Here is a 15,006-nt window from a genome sequence, read left to right as displayed (position 1 = left end):
ACTGTGTACTATTCATGAAGTCAGTTCAGAAGTAGAGAAAAATTACGAAGGGCACTATAAGTTTTTATTAAGACAAAGAAAATGTTAATTATGCCAAAGGTACCAAGAAAATATAAACATACACTTGAAAAAAGTACAAGCAAAATTACTACATGATTTAAAAACAGTATTTTACATAAACAAAATGAAATTGAAATATGTTAAATTAAAATATAGGTTGAAAGCTATTTAATAATTATATTTTATTCTTAGTTTGTATAATATAGTGTTTAATGATTATATTGATGGCTGTATGACAATTATGCATCATAAAAGATATAGTTTTGAAGATTAAGCTGTCACCAACTGCCATAGAGTTTGCCTTGTTTATTTTGTGTTTTCATTTTGAAGTGTTGTATTGATTTGCAATCAATGTTTTTGATTAAACTGTGATTATATATGTAATAATAATACTATAATTGAATATACTTGCAGTCATTTCTAGCTCGACTGTTTTCGGAGAAAACCTGAGGTATTGTCCTAGCCATCTTGGTGTTCGGCATCTGCCGTCCGCGTCTTGCTAAAACCTGAACATAGGCTCTAAAATCAAAGTGCTTCCACACACAACTTTGAAACTTCATATGTAGATGCACCTTGATGGGTTCTACATGCCACACCCATGTTTGGGCCACTAGGTCAAAGGTCAAGGTCACTTCTGACAAGCTTTCATTTATTCAAAACTGCACCCACAGCCCAGCATTGGCACCGGCTATGTGGTGCTCTTGTTAAATGTTTATTTTCATATTACTACATTACAAGTTTCAATTGTTTAAATATGTTGTTATTTGAACCTTTTATTGAGACTCATATACATGTACTTATTGACAAAGCCTCAAATAAAACTCATTTGCTTTGACTGAAAACATGACAAATACATCCAATTAATCTAGTTTATGTGGGGCATAAACCCAAAGAAATGGAATAGACCAACACTGCCAGAATGCCACAAATGACAAATAGGAATATTACACAAAAAATGTTAAGTCAGAAGTTAAATAAAAAAAGCAGATTAAAAGTCTTTTTGCAGCATTTTTGCAGTGTAAAAATATGTTTGAAAAAAAGTTATTTTAAAGGTGTCCATGTTACTTTAAATGGGCAGAATCATTTTTGTTTCTCTCAAATGTAAAATGCATATGTTACAATACAATAACTTGTTTAATTGTTACAGTTATTTTAGATATACTTTTATATCTAACAATGAATGTATTGTCACCAATACATTTATTTTACATGTACTCTTGACTAAAGTCATGTGATATTTATTTAAACCACATTCTGTTATTTTTTATGATGTAGATATTAGATAACATTTCAAAACTGTGTCAATGGTCTCACCTAATGAACATGAATACACTATATTATAATCAATATAGAATTACCTATTGACAGGCCTTTATTAACATGAAATATAAATAGCCCGTGTCCTATCTGCTGTTTAAATGGTAAACTAGTCATGAATGAAAAGGAAAAAGAATTATTGTTTTTGCTTGACTTCTTGCAACAGAACTCTGAATACATGTATTTATGAACACAAATGGTGAAAGTTCATGGTGTCTTTAATTGTCCCCTACAGGTTTTACCGGAGGGGACTTATGGTTTGCGCTCTGTGTGCCTGTCAGTCTGTCACACTTTTTCTGGATCCTGCGATAACTTTAAAAGTTTTTCATATTTTTTCATGCGCTTGAAACATGGACAGATGGCAATATGGGCATTATGCACATCATTTCATTTTCTTCCTACGTCAAAAATTCTGGTTGCTATGGCAACAAATAAAAAAAATAAAAAATCTGACAATGGTGGAGTCTGTAGGGGACATATATTGCTTTGCAATAGCCTTGTTATGAATATTGCTTAATGCATAAACAGGTCTTTGAAATGTACCATAGCCCTTACAAAGTGACAACATTATTTGTCTACAGTATAAGAATGCTAAATGTAAATTATATACTGTATATTTCAAAAACATACATGTAAGTGTGAATTTGCCTTTGACAAATGTAAATTTCTATAATGAACAATATGAAATAGTTCTTCAATAGCAAAAAGTATAGTTTTGAAAGCATTTAATTGTTGCTTAAATAAATAAAATGCTGATGAAAAATTACATTCACATGTTACAAGTGCAAAAAATAAGCATTTTTTTCCTCTTGTTATTTTCCTCCTTAAAGGGACCTTTTCAGAGATTTCTGCATGTATTGAAGTTTGTCATTAAATGCTTGATATTGATAAATGTAAACATTGGATCTAAAAAGCTTCAGTAATAAAACAAGAATAAAATTAAAGAGAAAAAAAAGTAACTCTCAACTGGGCTCGAACCACTGACCCCTGGTGAAAAGCTTACATCACTTGGCCATCAGTGCTCATACAATGAGTGATGTATCAGTGCCCCAGAAAATTATTTGGGAAAAAGGTTTTTTAACCTATTGATTTTGAAAAATAGGGTGATCTCATTCTTGAAATAGTGTGAAATGAGTTATAAAAATGCATACCTTAAAATCATTGCTACTTTACTTCTGTTGAAGCTGCACACTTGTATTGATTTTATAAAACTGTAAACTATCCTAAAATCGTAATAAATTTTAATGAACTGATGTCAACTTAACTGCTGCATATACAGATTCTAACAAAATCGATAACACAAATGATTCGGCACTTATTGGCTATTGCTTTCTTGAAAAATTTGTATTATTTTGGCGCAACAATCCCCGACGTCTTTTGACCTCTCTTAGACATTTTTATGCCCCCCTTCGAAGAAGAGGGGGTATATTGCTTTGCTCATGTCGGTCGGTCGGACTGTCGGTCCGTCCACCAGGTGGTTGTCAGATGATAACTCAAGAACGCTTGGGCCTAGGATCATGAAACTTCATAGGTACATTGATCATGACTCGCAGATGACCCCTATTGATTTTGAGGTCACTAGGTCAAAGGTCAAGGTCAAGGGACCCGAAATAGTAAAATGGTTTTTGAATGATAACTCAAGATCGCATACGCCTAGGATCATGAAACTTCATGGGTAGATTGATCATGACTTGCAGATGACCCCTATTGATTTTGAGGTCACTAGGTCAAAGGTCAAGGTCACGGTGACCCGAAATAGTAAAATGGTTTCCGGATGATAACTCAAGAACGCATACGCCTAGGATCATGAAACTTCATGGGTAGATTGATCATGACTTGCAGATGACCCCTATTGATTTTGAGGTCACTAGGTCAAAGGTCAAGGTTACGGTGACCCAAAATAGTAAAATGGTTTCCGGATGATAACTCAAGAATGCATACGCCTAGGATCATGAAACTTCATGGGTAGATTGATCATAACTTGCAGATGACCCCTATTGATTTTGAGGTCACTAGGTCAAAGGTCAAGGTCACGGTGACCCAAAATAGTAAAATGGTTTTCGGATGATAACTCGAGAACGCATACGCCTAGGATAATGAAACTTCATAGGTAGATTGATCATGACTTGCAGATGACCCCTATTGATTTTGATGTCACAAGGTCAAAGGTCAAGGTCACGGTGACCCGAAATAGTAAAATGATTTTCGGATGATAACTCGAGAACGCATACGCCTAGAATAATGAAACTTCATAGGTAGATTGATCATGACTTGCAGATGACCCCTATTGATTTTGAGGTCAAACGCTCTATTTAACTATGAAATCTAGTCCGCAGAGAATTTGACTGTTTTCATGCTCCCTCATCCAGGCGCTTGCTGAATGAAATCGTCGCCGCATTACGATAATAATTTCAAAGAGAAAATACCGAAAATGAGCAAAGCATTTTTGATCAAAGCTATTGTATTGTACGCATCAAATTTGACGAATTTGTGTATAAGTCAAATTGGTTGCGTTTTTAATACGCATGATATGTTTTTCTTTGCGTTTTAAAACATTTTAATAGGGTAAAAGACGCAGATACGCAGCTTATCTGGGGCACTGTGTATTTTATACTTTATATAAGCAAGCCTTGTTGTATCATAAATATAACGATAACAGCAGAACTGTCTAAATTATTCAATCGCTTCGCTTTGCAACGCTTGATGATTTTAAGGTTTTTAAATTGTCAAAAGATGCCATTTTAGAGCATTGTAAATGTTCAGTAGAACTGTTTCCTCACAAATATCATAAACGAAAATTTGCCAATCTGAAACAATTTGTTTTTAATTTTGTCAATTTACCAAAACGTGAAAAGGCCCCTTTAAAGTTCTTTGCTATACATAGATCATCTAAGGTGAACCCATTATACATGCTTTTCTTTTACCTCACTGCTTATGTCACCAGCACACAAAGTTAAATTATTTCTAATGTTTGTTTATGCTACTGTTATGATTTGATTGGCTTAGCACATTTGATTTTCAAAAATTCTCTAAACTTTTGAAAGCCATTTTCCTAATCATGCTGAAAAAAACTTGAACTGATAACTTTTCTGCGCAACTGTAAGATTTATGTTCAGACAGCATTTGTCATTAATTGAATTTTCTTTCTCATGATGCACCATTTACTGCAAGGTTTATTGCTGCATTAGGTAATTGTGACCACTTGTCAAGACTCTCGTGCTGTCTGATTTATTACATGGATAATTTCTATTTAATTCTTGATCTGAGCTGAAGTTTCCATTTTTGGAGTGCCATTATCTTTTATTACAGATGTTATCTCGTGATAACATTGATAAACAAATAAGTACAGTTACATTGCAAGTTTGTATGTACACTTCAGGGTACTTAATTGAATTGTACTGCAAAATGAGTTCACATATTGTGTCATTTATATTTAAAACTAAAAGTATATTTTCAAATTAGGTTAATTTGTAAGAATGTTCTGCATTATACTGTATTACTTATATAAGTACAAGTATAAAAACAGTACAATTTAATATTACGATGAGATAACATCTTGGTGAATTTAAGCATATTTTGAATGAAAACCTGTGTCAAGCTTTCTTAACTTTAACTTATTTTATAATGTATAAAACATTTGGCTAACCCTTACCCTCATGTGAAGAAGGTTTAAGACAGACCTGTCAAGATCCGCAGACATATTCAACTCTTTACTTTATATTTAATCCCATGCTTAGTGTCAAGATGGAATTTATATACTTACAAAGTGCATGCAGTTCATTTCATCTGAACTTTGACCATTTATAATTGGTAAATAGCAACTCTGGTAAGGTTAACAACCAAACAAAAGACAACATGGTTGTGCATACCGGTATATCTGAGGTCATCATTTTAATGATCTGTATATAGATTTTTTTCTAAGAGTTAAAATATGAGTTTTTATCAATTACAATTCAAAAGAATTGTTAAGTGTAGATGCTCTTTAAATATTTCATAATTGGACATGAATGCATTTGCAAAATACTTGCATCTTTAGATTGCTTTCTGTTATGGTTTTACATGTCCGTTTGACAATATTTAACTTGTCTTGTATTGTCACTGAAAATAATCATAGCTTAACATAAAATTTTCATTAAGTTCTATTTATACTTGTTTTGTTTTTAAATTGGAGATCTGTTCATTATTTGCCATGTATATACCTCAGTACTGTCTGCTTCAAGGACCTTATATTTAAATACATCAGAATAATTCCAAGAATTATTGTGTTAAATCGCTGGTTACTGTATTACTTCTAAAAGTTGTGTTTGTTAAGACACATTTTAGGACAAACTTTCTTCCAACAAGAAGACTTTATTTGAAGGAATTTACTGTATTAGAAAAGATTGAAAAGATTATCAGTTCAGTCAATACACAGGTCCAAAAAATAAAAGGTACTTTTTCTTTTGTTTCTGTTCTGCTTGCTGATTATTTTTGTTTTTGATTGGTAAGGTTAATGTCCCAAGTCTGTATGTAAATGCAGCTAAATTAATCCAATTTCCTTCGTTTTGCTGTTGCTTCATAGTAAATCAATTTAAAACAAATAATTGCTGTTCAGAAAATTGGAAAGCAATATAAGTTATATATTTTGAATTCTAATTTCTTCATTTTCTAAGTACTTGTTTTATTCAAGTTAAAGTTCACCTGATTATTATTGTTTCTGATGATTTACTGACTGCATAAACTCATTATTGTTGATGTACTGTATGTATACATGTTACTAACAAGCAAAGTTCAATAACTTTTCCTAAGTGCTATCTTTGTGATATGTTTTCTTGTTTGAGCAAGAACGCTTATGCGAATGGTAACCAAACATTTGGATCTTACATACAAAACATTATATACTAGTGACTCTGCCGAAATTTCAATAAATAGCTTAATCAATTAATGATTGCTTTTGAGTACTTTGTATACGTCCGTATTGAAAAACGGGGCGTAATTCTGGATCACAAGTCGATTTTGAGGCAACCATACATTGTCCGCCCACTAACTCTTATAGTTTATGTCGAAGATCGTAATATAATTGTAGATCGGTTGTTTAAGTGAAGAGAAGCGCAATCCAGGTTCGACCTTTTACTAACTTTTTAGCTCACCTGATTGCTCAGTTCACATTTCATGCCCAATCTTCATGTAACTTTGTCAAAATGTTTGTCTTAATGATATTTTGGTTGAGTTCAAAAGTGGTTCCGATCCGTTGAAAAACATTGCCGCCAGTGGGCGGGGCAGTTTTCCTTATTTGGCTATTGAGAAACCTTGTAAACACTCTAGAAGTCACAATTTTTGCCCAATCATCATGAAAGTTGGCAAAAACATTTGTTCAATTGATGTCTCGGCCGAGTTCGAAATTGGTTGAGATTGGTGTAAAAACATGGCTGCCAGTGGGCCGGGCATTTTTCTCTATATGTATATAGTGGCAGTTTTCCCTATTTTGCTATAGAGAAACCTTGTTAACACTCTAGAAGTCACAATTTTTGCCCAATAATCATGAAAGTTGGTCAAAACATTGGTTTTATTGATTTCTCGGACGAGTTTGAAAATGGTCGGGATCGGTGAAAAAAACATGGCCGCCAGTGGGCGGGGCATTTTTCTCTATATGTATATAGTGAAAACTGTGAACACAGTAGAAGTCACATTTTTGGCCCAATTTTCATGAAATTTGCTCAGAACATTTGTTTCCTTGATCGGGAGTTTGAGTTCAAAAATGATTCTGGTTAGTCGAATAACATGGCTGCTGGGAGGGGGGCAGTTTTCTCATTTTGCCCCCCCCCCCCCCCCTTTCGAAGTAGAGGGGGTATATTGTTTTGCTCATGTCGGTCCGTCCGTCCACCAGATGGTTTCCGGATGATAACTCAAGAGCGCTTATGCCAAGGATCATGAAACTTCATAGGTACATTGATCATGACTCGCAGATGACCCCTATTGATTTTCAGGTCACTTGTTCTCAATTATCAGGCAGTGCAAGACCTATGTGTTTTTGACCAAAGTCAAGGTCACACATCAAAGGTCACAAATTTGTAGAAATATTTATTATTTGGCGGGGGATATCAATTCAACGAATTTGCTTGTTCAGGTTATTTAACTGCAACTTTTGTATAAGAAAGCTACAAAATTCTACGGAAAGCTTCGTGACCAAAAGAAAGTGTGCATAACACAAGGTGGTTTAGTTTCAATGATTGTTGTTTCATATTTCGGATACTCAAAGTTTCTGAAATAAATATTGTCTTGCTTGGCCAGACTATTTCTAGGTTGTTACTGGCTGAACTTTAATAAACCTCTTTAAGTAAACTCATACTTCTAGAGCGTTCTTCGCTTCAGTTATTTTTCACGGACTTATGGCACTTTGAAAAATACGTTGAAGACATCTGAAACAAATCTCTCTCAGAAAATGTTGATCATACGGAACAGTATTGTTAGGAAATGTCCTTGCAATTAGATTGGTGTACATATCACCAGAACGTACGTATTGCTTCAAAGTTTTCTCAGACATATGGACAGGAGCGGCTACACTATTCCGGGTTTAGAGAGGCCGGTAAGGGTCTATTTAACGATTAACAACCTTGCAAAAACAGAAAACTGCAAAGACCATGTGATAGCAAGAAATTATACAAAATCACGTGCTAATGTATTTTAAAATACCGAAAGATTGTTACAGTAACCAAAAGGTGCGATGAATCGAACATTTAGTACTTCAGAAAAATATATTATTTGTTAAATAATACCACCAAGTCGCAGTATCCATTTAAATAAGGGTTATTAAAACGCGTTGAAGGATGGCAATATATTTTACATGTAATTTTTCGGGGGGTGGGGGCATAGGTCTTCCTCATCCTCTTATCCTCACCCTCTAAGTCCGCATAGGATAGTATTTTGATTGTCGTTTGCTTCATCTTCATACTTATGTGGAGTGCGGCAAGTGAATAACAGCACTGGGGCCAGATTGGGTCCATAAGCTACACTTATGCATGTTATGGTATTCCTACCATTCTCTCTGCATTGAGTTTCATTGCAAAAAAACTTTTGGAACACACATCTTGAAAATCAAAAGTTTTATGGATATAATTGTTTTGTGATACTTGATTTTACCATGGTTCAATTAGAATGTGTCATTGTTTTCGTTATCATACATCAACTTTATGTATATGCATGTATACTCATTTGTGCTCAATACTTTCTCTCATAACGACCACTTATAATTCCATTTTAACAAAGGCCGTGCACATAATTATTATAAATTTTCAGGAAAATTGTGAGATCACATATATGGTAGTATTCATTGACACAGCACATTAGTATTTAGCTTTATGAACAGTCAATCAAATAAAAGGTAACAGCAGTTTTACAAATCAGTACCTTTATATGTTTTTTTTTCTGGAAATAACTGTGTCGTTTTCATTACAGATTACATGCACACTATGACAACACACGCTCACACGCTCAAGTTTAACACATATAATAGTTATGCAAATTGGCTCGCAATTCCTGGTTTGAGTTGTATACACGAATGCATACCAGTTTCATTGAATTCAACGTCGTTCACCAGCGGAAGCGGCTGAAAGCATACATTCATGTGTATTTATATAAGAACAGAGTTATATTTTATATCAGTTTTATATGCAAAGCTTCTACATTTTCTCTATCTTACTGCAATAGTATATTTTAAAGGGACCTTTTCACAGATATTGGCATGTTTTGAAGTTTCTCATTAAATGCTTTATATTGATAAATATAAACATTGGACCTAAAAGGCTCTGGACAGTAAAAAATAAACAAGAATACAATTAAAGAAAGAAAAAAAGTAACCCTCAACTGGGTTCGAACCCATGACCCCAGGAGTTAACGTCTAGCTCTTAGACCACTCGGCCATCCGTGCTCATACAATGTCTGATGTATTTTATACTTGATACATGTATAAGCAATCCTCGTTGTATCACAAAATTTAACGACAACAACAGAACTTTTCAAATTATTCAATCGCTTTGCGTTGCAATTAACGCTTTATAATTTTCAAGTTTTTAAATCGTCAAAAGATGCATATAATGGATATTTTTTAGCATGGTAAATGTTCAGTATTACTGTTTCCTCACAAATATTATAACTACAACAAATATTTGCAAATCTGAAACCATTTTTTTTCTTATTTGGTCAATTAACCAAAACGTGAAAAGGCCCCTTTAAATGCCATATCGTATGCTCTTAAGTGCTCTCTATCATTCGTGCTTGAAAGCTGTTTATCATAATGTCAATGGTTTTGGAATGTCTGTCAATGATCGCTATTACATGTGCGTCGTTGCATTTTCCTGTCGTTGTCCATGTCCGTCGTTGTCTTGTTCCGTCGTTGTCTTCGTCCGTCTTTGTCCTCGTCCATTGTTCTTTATGTCCGTCGTTGTCCTTGTCCGCCGTTGTCTTTTTCCGTCGCTGTCATTTTCCGTCTGTGTCTTTTACCATTGTTGTTTTTCTGTCCGCCGTTGTCTTTTTCCGTCGCTGTCATTTTCCGTCTGTGTCTTTTACCATTGTTGTTTTTCTGTCGTTGTATTTGTCGGTCGTTTTTTTTGTCCATCGTGGTCTTTGTCCGTCGTTGTCTTTGTCTGTCGTTGTCTTTGTCCGTCGTTGTCTTTGTCTATCATTTTCTTTGTCCGTCCTTGCCTTTGTCGGTCGTTTTCTTTGTCTGTAGTTGTCTTTGTCCGTCGTTGTCTTTGTCTGCCATTGTCTTTGTCCGTCGTTGTCTTTGTCCGCCGTTTTTTCGTTCTTCGTTGTTCTTTGTCCTTCGTTGTCTTTGTGTGTCGTTGTCTTTGTCTGTCGTTGTCTTTGTCCGTCGTTGTCTTCGTCTATCGTTTTTTTTGTCCGTCGTTGCCTTTGTCCGTCGTTTTCTTTGTATGTACATGTAGTTGTCTTTCTCAGTCGTTGTCTTTGTCCTTCATTGCCTTCCTCTGTCGTTGTCTTTGTCCTTCGTCTGCCCTGTCCGTCATTGTCTTTGTCTGTCGCTGTCTTTGTCTGTCGATATCTTTGTCCGTCGTTGTCCTCGTCCGTCATTGTTCTCGTCCGTCGTTTTTCTCGTCCGTCGTTGCCCTTTTTCGTCGTTTTCTTTGTCCGTCGTTGTCTTTGTCAGTCGTTTTCTTTGTACGTCGTTGTCTTTCTGAGTCGTTTTCTTTATCCGTCGTTGTCCTTGTCCGTCGTTGTCTTTGTCCTTCGTTGTCTTTGTCCTGCGTTGTCTTTGTCCGTCGTTGTCTTTGCCTGTCGTTGTCTGACGTTATCTTTGTCCATCGTTGCCCTTGTCCGTCTTTTGTCTCGTCCGTCGTTTACTTCGTCCGTCGTATTTGTCCATCAGTGTCTTTGTACGTCGTTGTCTTCGTACGTCGTTTTCTTTGTCCGTAAGTGTCTTCGCACGTCGTTATCTTTGTCCGTAATTGTCTTCTTCCGTCGTTATTCCCCAACGTTGCCTTTGTTCGTCCTTGTCTTTGTCGGTCGTTGTCTTTCTCCACGTTGTCCTAGTCCGTTGTCTTCGTTCATCACTGTATTTGTCAGCCATTGTCTTTGTCCATCCTTGTCTATGTCCGTCCTTGTCTTTGTTCGTCGTTGTCTTTTTACGGTGTAGTCTTCGTCCGTCGTTGTCTTTCTTTGCCGTTGTCATCGTCATTCGTTGTCTTTGCCCATCGTTTTCCTCGTCTTTCGTCTCCGTCATCGTCTTTATCCGCCATTTTAATTGTTCGTAGTTATATTTGTCTGTCGTTGTCTTTGTCCGTCGTTATCTTTTTCCGTCGTTGTCTGCGTCCCTCGTTGCCCTTGTCCGTCATTGACTTTGTCTGTTGTTGTCTTTGTTTCTCGTTGCTTTTGTCCGTCGTTGTCTTTTACGTCTTTATCTTTGTTTGTCGTTGACCTCGTCCGTAGTTGGCTGGGTCCGTTGCTGTCATTGTCCTTGGTTCTCATCGTCCGTAGTTGTCTTTGTCCGGCGTTGTAATTTGTCCGTCGTTAACTTTGTCCGGCGTTGTTTTTGTCCGTTTTTGTGTTGGTCCGCCGTTTTCCCAACATCTATCCCCCCCTCATTAATGTATAATAGTTATTCAACTTAAGTTCTTATTTTCGGATTTCTGCATGGAAAATGTTCAGTATTATTGTTATACTGTATCACAAATATCATAACTACAACGAAAATGTGCAAATCTGAAACCATTTTTTCTTTTTTGGTCGATTTACCAAAACGTGAAAAGGCCCCTTTAAATGCCATATCATATGTTCTGAAGTGCTCTCTTTCATTCGTGCTTGAAAGCTGTTTATCATAATGTCAATGGTTTTGGAATGTCTGTTAATTATCGCTATTATATGTGCGTCGTTGCATTTGTTTGTCGTTTTTTCAATCTTTATTAATTGAAACATTACAGTATATTGAGCCATGAACAGTAATTTAACTAGAAAAAAATAATTAACTCAGTCGTATACCACTAAAATGATGACATCCGGGCAATATTAGAAAAGTTGACAAGAGCTTTATTACAGGCAACATGTTAGTTTGTAAATTTAAAGCGGTTATAATTTAAACAGATAAATTAAATGGCAGGCAATGATTTCACTGGAAACTAATTGTGGCATGAACGATACCCAGGACCGATATGATATATAACTGCGATGAACAATTGTTATGCCTTATATTAGACCAGTCTTTTGTCACACATCGAAAGAGCAGCAAAGCATAGAGGCGCCTGATGAATTAGAAAAAACTTCAATGTTGAAAGGCAATGATGAAACAGGTGAATATCTATCTTTCAAAGATTTAGCTGTTGACGAAATATATGAAATATTGCATAAGGCGTTCTTTTAACAATTATGCATTCACGAATCTGTATCTAACTCAAAAGGTTTAAAAAAATATATATAACTAAAAACACTGTATTTGGTTTCCTATAGTGTGCTAGTCTGTTTGTAAAAAGTGGGCAAATAATCGAATTCGGACCAATGTCATTTGCAAAAAAAAACTATCAATGCATATAGAGCAGCTGTTCAATCAAAAAGATGATGGAAGTTTTCACATTGCCCCGGCGATTGTTTGGGCAGATCAAAATTGTCGAAAACAACAGATGAACTGAGAAATGCTAAAATGCATTCGAACGCTCAACATTTGTAGCCAATACATTTGGCAAAGAAGTTAATTTTACATTCATAGAGACTATAAAATTATCATAACAGAGGCAACAGAAATACTTTTTTTCTACGTAGAACGCACGGGAGAATTTCAATTCAGTCATAATGGTTTACAGTATATTGAGACGATTCTGGAAACAAAGAAACAACAATGGTGTGTAGACATAGAAAATTAACACCATCTCTGTAAAAAACAACTGTTACTGTGATCCTGGGAAAGACTATTTTATGAGTGTTGCTCAAAACGGAGACGATATTGCGCTCGAATGTTAGCATCCTGAATGCCAAAGCAGACAATCAAACTCGTTCAAAATTTTTCATCATCTTGATCTTGGAATCCTAAAGCATTCGGTATTAAAGAATGGATATTTCGTCGAAGCATTTATACAATCCACCAGGATCGAAGGACTCGAGAAAGACATGTCCAAAAGCCGGTAATGAAAACGACCGGAGTGTTTTAGACTATGACATTATAATTGATGACATGACAATGTACATCCCTGGTTATAGTGGGTTAAACACTCTTATAATAGGGCTGATTATTCAAAAAATTATTCGAAAAGATTCGATTCAATGTAACCTTTGATACAATTAATACGCACGAGAAACGTCGTACTAACCAGAATTGTTGGTAAACGACGCTTCAGTGTTTAGGCATTTATGTTAATGATAAGACGAAATGCGATCAATCAAATGCCGAATGATTGTAGCAGGAAGAAAAGGATTGCAAGTTGCCTTGAAATGCAAGTTGGAAAACTTACAAACACTTGAATATTGTGTAGAATCTACTCAAATATGGGACGCCTATTGATGTAAACGGTGTTAAGATCAAGGGGACACCACTGTATACTAGTATAGCTGCGGATGTCCATGTGGGATAGAAACCTCTCGCACGAGGCGCGCGTGTCAATATAAAAGATTACTGAGGCCATTTTCAAATTTCCCCAGCCGCAGTTCGTGGTCACAATCCAACGGTAGAAGTGCTGCTAAAGCATTATCGAGAACATTATCAGTTGCGAATAATATCATGCATAACAGGGATGTAATTATTTCAAGTTGTCTTGTGCACCCGGACAGGAATTTAATAGGGTTGTTCAACAGAGAAAATAAATGGATATTCAAATGTAGTATGTGGCCAAACAAATTTTCACTTTGCCTTCATGACAAATACAGACCCAAAGGGATGGCAATAGGGCACCAGGTAAGATACACTTTTCTTAGTGAACAGGTTATAGTTGACAATGCAACCTCAACCTGCTGAAAAAGATAATATTTCCGCATTTGTTCAGATTGACGACGATGAATCAACTGTTTTGGCATCTTAACCGTTTAGAGAAATCTAGAAGATACAACAGTGTAAATTGTCTTTTGATATACGCCTTGTTTACATCCCAACGTGTCAGATGCGGACCGCTGACCGTGTGTACATAAGAATTTAGGTTAACATATAAATTCAAACTGAATCAGAGTACATGTATTTAAGGTTCCGACCAGCAGTTGGATATACCGATGCTTGCGATATATTGGCATTGGAGCGGAGGATGATTAACTATTCAGGTATTTCAACTGAATTGATCACTCGTTTAAGTTTATGCACCAAGATAGTTCCGTCGCGGGTCCATGTACTTTTTGCAAGGTAATACATAACGAGTTTGCGCTGTTAAAACAAATCAATGCGTTAGGGCCTGGGTTTGATCCTGGGTTTGGATGGCAGTCACTTTAAAGCTGTATCAAAAATTTGGCTACAACCGGAATTTGATACACTTGCGGGACATTTAAGCATAGTTATACAAGTAATGCAGACATCAGCAATTGGTGGGGTGACCTTTGGCATCAGATTAAACATTTTGTTACCTCAGGTGTTTTTCGGGACACTAGCGTGTGTCTTATAGATGATGATCGTTGAAATCGGTACAATGTCGTAAACAGAAGAAAAAAGACAGCCGGCAGTTGTTCTTTGTATACATGTTGACGGTCAGACTACATCATCGAGCTGACAGTACCATGGGAGACAAGGTGTGAAGAGGCTTACGGAAGGAAGAAAGCGAAGTACTCAGAGCTCCTAGATCTCTGTAAGCAACGAGGCTAGCGTACTTGGCTGCTCCCGATAGAAGTCGGCGCAAGAGGCTTCTGTTCTCAGTCAGTGTGCAGACTGATGACAGCACTTGGGGCTACTGGCAGAGGCAGAAGAGGGGCTATCCAGAGACTGAGCTAAGCAACTGAGAGGGCGTCAAGTTGGCTGTGGCTTAAACGAGAGGAGAAGAGCTGGAAGCATCAACCGACACACAGTGATTGATCACCAATGTGGGTCCACCGCCACCAGAGTATTCATGGAATAAATGGCCGAAACACTCCATGACGGCGGCATCCATGCTGATGATGTTGGTAGGGAGCATTTCATTATCAACCCATGATAATGATTTGTATACTTCACATTTATGAAAACATAATGGAATATTA

Source organism: Dreissena polymorpha, chromosome 1, assembly GCF_020536995.1.
Source record: "Dreissena polymorpha isolate Duluth1 chromosome 1, UMN_Dpol_1.0, whole genome shotgun sequence".
NCBI classification, from domain to species: Eukaryota; Metazoa; Mollusca; class Bivalvia; order Myida; family Dreissenidae; genus Dreissena; species Dreissena polymorpha.
This window is presented reverse-complemented; position numbering follows the sequence as displayed.